At 39.8% G+C, this 5,678-nt stretch overlaps 1 non-coding gene across 1 annotated transcript; it reads left to right on the top strand.

Annotated features, from left to right (window-relative positions):
* The first annotated feature begins 2,037 nt into the window (after nucleotides 1-2,037).
* On the top strand, nucleotides 2,038-2,144 carry LOC123955842. Its single transcript, XR_006821387.1, has one exon. It is a non-coding gene; the product is annotated as a U6 spliceosomal RNA (small nuclear RNA).
* The last annotated feature ends 3,534 nt before the right edge of the window (nucleotides 2,145-5,678 follow it).

Below are 5,678 nucleotides of genomic sequence, written 5' to 3'. Positions count from 1 at the left end.
GTAGATGCCCAGTGCTTGGTCTATGAAGAAATAAAACTTTCTCGTGGAGTGAAGGTGGTTGTACGGTTAACAGTTCCCAGTTACCAGACTTCTGGTTGCTCTACAAAGATCACGCAAAGTTGAGCTGAGAAACATGATTCTGGCTGGGAAATAAATCACTTTTATGTTACCACAAATCATGCTGCATATGAAAACACACCAAACATAGTGGCTTAACACAGCAGGTGTTTGTTTAGCTAATGATTTGGAGGGTGGACCCTTTAAGTTGGCCCCAGTGGGGGAGGTCATATGGTCTAGACTGGGTTCCTGCAGGGACTTGGTTTCCTCATGTGGGGGCCAGGTAGGTGGCTTCTGGAGGTTAGCTGGATGTCAGCAGGGAGGGGCAGGTTGCCTGGCTTTTGTCCTCCAAGCTGCTTGCTTGTTCACCCGACAGCATCAGTGTTCTGAGCAAATGCTGTGGAATGACTGTGTCCTTCCCCAGATTCACTTGGATGCAATACTATCTCCCAGCGTGATGGTGCTAGGAGAGGAGGCCTGTGGTCTGTGACTGTGTCACAAGGGCAGAGCCTTCCTGAATGAGATGAATGCCCTCATGAAAGAGACCCCTTCCCCGACGAGAAGACACAGTGAGGAAGTGCCTGTCTCTGAATCCGGAAGTGGACTTTAATCGGACCCTGAGTCTGCCAACACCTTGGCTGACTGCGAGAAACAAAAGTTTGTTGTTTGAGCCCCCCAGTCAATGGTATTCTGTTGAAGCGGCCCAAATGGACTAAGAGAGTAGGCAACAGACAAGTTTTTAAAGGCCTAGATCAGAATGGGCAATAAAATCCCTTCTAGCACATTCATAAGCCATCCCAGATTCAAAGGATGGAGAAATAGCCTTTATCTTTTGATGGGAATACCTGCAAACCTACACTGCAAAGGGACATAGATACAGGAAGGGAAATAATTGTGGTTATTATTTTTAAAATCAGCTTTTTTGAGGTGTAATTAACATACCAACAAACAGCCTGTGTTTAAAATGGACAGTCTGATACATTTTGACATATCCGTATGCCTGTAAAACTGTCATTACAATCAAGGTTATGGACATACCCCCTCCTCCTCAAAACTTTTCTCACGTTCCTTTGTAATCCTACCGTCTTTCCCCTTCCCCCAGCCCCAGGTAACCCCTGATTTGCTTTCTGTCTCTACAGATTGGCTTGCCTTTTTTTTTTTTTTTTTAGAATTTTATAGAAATGGAATCATAAAGTAGTTACTCTTCTTGCCTGCCTTCTTTCGTCAGCATAATTATTTTGGGACTTATGCATGTTCGTTCCTTATTTGTGAGTGTTCATTTGTATAGATACAAGAGTTTATACATTCCCCTATTAATGGGTTTGGATTGTTTTTAGTTTTTGGTTATTGTAAATAAATATGCTATGAATGTTCACATTCAAATCTTCGGAGATATACTTTCATTTTTCTTGGGCAAACACCCAAGAGTATTTTTACGTTGAAGTTTTTCGAGAAACTGTCAAACTGTTTTTCAAAGTGGTTGTCGCATTTTACACTTCCCCAGAAATGCATGAGGGTTCTAGTTCCTCTAAATCATAGCTATCCCTTGTCATTGGTAACTTTTTAAATTTTCGGCTACTCTGATAGGTATGCACTGGTACCTCATTGAGATTTTAATTTGAATTTCCCTAATGATTGGCAATGTTGAGAATCTTTTCATGTGCTTATTTCCCTCTGGGATAACTTCATTAGTGAAGTATCTATTCAAATCTTCTGTTCACTTTTGAAAATGTTTTTTTTTTGTTATTATTGACTTTATTTAATTATTATTGGCTTTTCAGGGTTATTCATATATTCTGGACATAAATCCCCTTTCAGAAATATAATTTGTAAATATTTTCTCTCATTTTGTGGCTTTTCTTTTATTCTCTTAGCTATTTTTTAAAGAGCAAAAGTTTTGAACTTTGTTGAAATTTGACTTGTCATTTTTTTCTTTTATGGATTATGTTTTTAATGCGGTATCTAAAAACTCTTAACACAATGCTCGCTTTGGCAGCACATAAACTAAAATGGGAACGATACAGAGACGATTAGCATGGCCCCTGTACAAGGATGACATACAAATTAAGGAAATGTTCCATATTTTAAAAAAAATAAAAAACTTTTAACACAAAGTCACTAAGGCTTTCTCCTGTGTTTTCTTCTGGAAACTTTATAGTTAATAGAATTTATTGTTTTAGATGCTACATTCATATTGAGTCAACTTCTGTATATGGTGTGAGGTATGGATAGCCGATTGTTTCAGTATTGTTTGTTGTAACTATTAGACTTTCTCCATTGAACTGCCTTTGCATCTTTGTCAAAACCTGGTTGTCCGTATGGGCATGCATCTCTTTCTGAATTCTATTTTGTTCCATTGAAGTACTCGTTGGTGTCCTAATACCATACTGTCTTGCTTACAGTTTTGACTTGAAATAAGGTAGTGTTAGTCCTTTATCCTCATTTTTCTGTTTCAGAGCTATTTTGGTTTTTTTGAATGATCACGGCTTAGCCACATGCTGGAGGAAACTTCTGCAGACCTCTGGGATGCTTTCTCAGTGCAGCTCTCTTCTCTCTGGTACTCTCTCCTTTAACTCTAACCACCCTGGTGTCCCCAGACTCTCAGCTCTGTCTCCTCAGCTCAGTCCATTAGCTTCTGACAGGTGGCCTTGCCTTATGCCATGTCCTGGAAATTCAAAGCAGGAAGTGGGGGACAATCATAAGATTCACCTAATTTGTTTCATGTCCCTCAAGGGTTATTGTTCTCTTTTACTTGATATCCATTGTCTTATAAACCATTGCTTCATAGATTATGTTTGTTTTTTGGTTGTTTCAGGATGGCAGGTTAAAGTGTTACTCCATCTTGGCTGGAGTGAAGCCTCAAATATGACTGTATTTGCAAGTATTCTCCTATAGGAGATATAAAAAAATCAAGACACTAATTATTCTTGCTTTTCTATTTTGGCTTTGATCATCGGGTGAACATCTATACCTCACTGTGGAAATAGTCATAAGACATTTGGCCCAGTAATGGTTGGGTCAAAACAACAAGCTGTAATCATTCAAATTCCCGTGGAATTGAACAGCAGCAAAGTATTTGGTAACTTGTGGGCATATGGTGTGTCTGATACAGCAGACATAACAACGTATTTCCTAGAAATGTTGCTTGCCAAGGTCAGTTCAATTCTACGATGCAAAGAAGTGTGATGTAGTGGGTTGTTTGGAAAACTGAAGTAGTTCAGCAGTTCAGCCTGGAGAAGCATATGTAGTATGTGTGGTGGGGAGGAGGAAAGAGAACTGTGTTTTTTCTGTGTTGCCTCTGTGCTCTGAGAGCCTATTTTGTGTGTTTGTGTATGTGTGGGGGTGGCAACTATGGCTTCCATTCTATCAGTTAAATAATCTCAAAGGAAGGAGAATAGATTTATCAATGGTTCCAGTAAGAGACATGAAATGGACTCTCATTGGATCTGTCTGACTCACGTGCCCAACCCTAAGTCAATCACTGTCCAGGGAGATAGATTATTCTCATTGGCCAGAGTAGGATCATGTGACACCTCCAGAAATCTGAGTCAACCGCACCAGAATCTCACAGACTGAGTGTGATTCACCTGCCCACCCCTTCCAAGGAAAACTGAAGCGCTACCACAAGAATGGGACTAGATGCTGAGCAGGCAAAAACAACTTCTGTCTCCCATAATTTACTTCTAGTTCTAGAGCAGCAGCTGCACATTTGATGAATGAAAATGCTTAACTTTGGCCACTCTTGAGATCCTGCCTCACATCTGCTTCTCCATCATAGTAGCCTGTTTTCCTGTCACTGGGAATCATGACTTCTTTCAAAGAGGGAAGACTGATTGTGTACATTGTTACCATGCCCCCCTGCAGTGGAGCTGGCTTCAGTTGATTTTCAAGCAGCTAAGGAAAGAAGCCATATCCCCAGTCTGTATTCATAGTGTGAACTCAGTATGATTAATAAAATGCCTCCTGAATAACAATGCCATATTGGCAATTACATTTATGGGATGTGCAATAGAAATAATAGAGCTACACAGTTTCACTGAGACAGGGACAGTGAGAATCAGCAGGCACCTGAGGAATCATCCAACCCAGTGTTGCTCACACCATCAAATTCTGATTGTTTTTAACATTGCTTTTTCTACTTCCACATGAGAGCATTTTATTCAGATGTTTGCGTGGATTCAAGAACTTCTGTTGATGGTTTTCTGCCACTTTGGGAATCCTTGATCTCATTCAGCCATCTTCATTTTGACGATTAAGGAAATTAAAAGAAATTGGTAATAAAGAGAAGTGATTTACACAGAGTCACATGGAAGAGCTAAAACAAGAACCTGTGTCCCTTGGACTCTTCTAATTTTGAGGTTTTCCCACTACAGTTGACCCTTGAACAAGGCAGGAGTTAAGGAATCCATCCTCCCACCCCCAACACAGTTGAAAATCCACGTATAACTTTTAACTCCCCCAAAACTTAACTACTGGTAACTTACTGTTGACAAGAAGCCTTACTGATAACATAAATAGTCGGTTAACTATTATATGTATATGTATTATGTCCTGTTCTTACCATAAAGTAAGCTAGGGAAAGAAATTGTCATGAAGAAAATCATAAGGAAGAGAAAATATATTTATAGTACTGTACCATGCTTATTGAAAAAAAATCTGCATGTAAGTTGATCTATGCGGTTCAAATCCACATTGTTCAAGGGTCAACTGCATATCAGGCTAAACTTGTTGCATGTTCCATTGATAGAGAAAGACTTGGTGTTCTAAAAAATACTGACATTTAGGAGGAATTGCTAGAGCAATTTTTAGGCCAGTTAGACTTTTTCATTGTGTTCCTTTCTGTCCACTTTTTAGAAGAAACCCATCCTTGCCCTCCATGTTTAATAAAAAGGGAAAGGGACCTGCCATGTGTTGAACACTTACTCTGAAGTTCTTTAAACTGCCTGACAATTCTGTCAAGGAGCTAGTGTGATTGTCATTTTATAGATGATGGAAGGAAGCTCAGAGAGATTGGAAATTGCCCAAGTTTGCACAGCCCACCATGGGGAGGGCTTACCAATCATCATGGCTGTGCCCCGTTTGTTCTTTAATGAATATTTTCTACAGGTAAGCAAGGACACTTCAAAGATGCTGAAAAGGTCATTGGCTGTTGTTTATTTATTAGACTGTCAAGGTTACATGTAAGCCATAATAGTGAAAACAATAAAAATAATCTATAGCACTACAGTCTTCAAGGTAAGAATATGCACCTAACCTTTCAGACCCTCAAAAAAGAAGGAGGAGGGGGAGGAAGAGGAAAAAGAGGAGGAGGGGGGTGGGAGGAGAAGGAAGAGAAGAAGAAGGAGAAAAAAAAGCTTGCACCTAACCTTTCAGACCTTCAAAAAGGAAGAAGGAGGATGAGGAAGGGAAAAAAGAGAAGGAAGGGGATGGGAGGAGGAGGAGAAGAAGGAGAAAAAAAAGCATGTCCTGGCTTCTAGGGACTGTTGACTTTCTAAGAACCTCCTCCCCTTTCAGCCAATGTCGAGATCAGCAATCCATAGCCTAAAGGTCATATTCAGTCTACTGCCTGTTTTTATAAATAAAGATTTATAGGAACATGTCCATATACATTCATTACCTAT

The sequence above is a fragment of the Meles meles genome, chromosome 13 (assembly GCF_922984935.1).
Source record: "Meles meles chromosome 13, mMelMel3.1 paternal haplotype, whole genome shotgun sequence".
NCBI lineage: Eukaryota > Metazoa > Chordata > Mammalia > Carnivora > Mustelidae > Meles > Meles meles.
The sequence above is the reverse complement of the archived record's forward strand: the minus strand, read 5'-3'. Positions and strand labels throughout refer to the sequence as shown.